The sequence below is a fragment of the Tupaia chinensis genome, unplaced genomic scaffold (assembly GCF_000334495.1).
Source record: "Tupaia chinensis unplaced genomic scaffold, TupChi_1.0 Scaffold149184_1, whole genome shotgun sequence".
In the NCBI taxonomy this organism is placed as follows: Eukaryota; Metazoa; Chordata; class Mammalia; order Scandentia; family Tupaiidae; genus Tupaia; species Tupaia belangeri.
Window position 1 is genome coordinate 1,539,750 of NW_006209032.1, and position 1,038 is coordinate 1,540,787.

Here is a 1,038-nt window from a genome sequence, read left to right on the forward strand (position 1 = left end):
GGCCGCCTCCGGGTGGTGAGCCTGGGGGCGGGGCGGCAGGCGCGTCCCCTCCCCGCCCGACCGAGCGGGCTGCACCAGCCCCCCAGCGCCCCTTCCATCTGGGCCCCTCCGCCCGGCACCCCCTTGCCCGGCCCGTCCGCCCTGCCGACCTCAGGCAGGTGCCACCTTTGTTCTGTCCTGGGGTGGGGCGGCGGGGGCTGCCCTCCCAAAGTTCAGGGGGTCGCCGGATGCCGGGTGGGAGTCCCTGTCCACCGCAGCAGGAGGCCTGGCCTCTCCCCAGGCCTCCCTCTCAGCCGTTTCCTGGCCGGGAGCCCCGACCCTGCCTCCATGGCCCTGGTGTTCCTGGAGACCAAGGCCATGCGAGTTGTCTGCAGACGGGTGACTCACAGGCCCGGAGCGGGGGCTGGAGGGGGCCTTTTCGGCGCAGGAATTGGAGCAGCCCCTGCCCAGCCAGGGAGGCCACAGCCCCCTTTGGGTCGATGACTTCCTGGAGAGGATGGGGTGTAATTCCTCGGGGCGGGGAGCAATATGGAGGCCAGTGAGGCCACAGCTGTGGGTCTGCAGAGCATGTGTAGGACTCAGAGCTCAGAGGCCCAGAGGCTGGGGCTGGGCTGTGGCAGGTCCTGGTCCAGAAGACCCCTGTGGAGCGGTACCCACTTTCAGGTGGGCAGCAGGCGCCTCTGCAGGGTTCTGCTTGCAGCCGTGAAGAGCATAGCATAGCGTAGCTCCCACCCTCAGGGCACCAGCTCTGTCCGAGGTTGCTGTGGGGCTGTCTCTGGACCTTGAAGTATACACAGCCCCAGGGTGTGTGCTGAGCAGCTGGCCTGGGCCCATTGCTTCCAGGCCCCATGGCCACACCTCTGGGCTTAGCACTTTCCTGCCCTACCTCTTGTGGTCCTGGGGCCCTTGTCAGGCAGGGCCTCCCCTGTGGGGTCCTTCTTGGCCTACTGGGAAAATCTGGCTGTAGCCTTGTCCCCTGGAGGCCTGCTCTCACCCAAAGCCCTGGCTGTTCTTGGCACTTTTTTTTTTTTTTTTGGG

At 66.7% G+C, this 1,038-nt stretch overlaps 1 protein-coding gene across 1 annotated transcript in view; it reads left to right on the top strand.

The window, feature by feature from the left end:
• Window positions 1-1,038, top strand: part of SHISA5 (shisa family member 5) — a 15,949-nt gene that overhangs the window by 951 nt on the left and 13,960 nt on the right. The gene's annotated exons all lie outside the window — the stretch shown is intronic.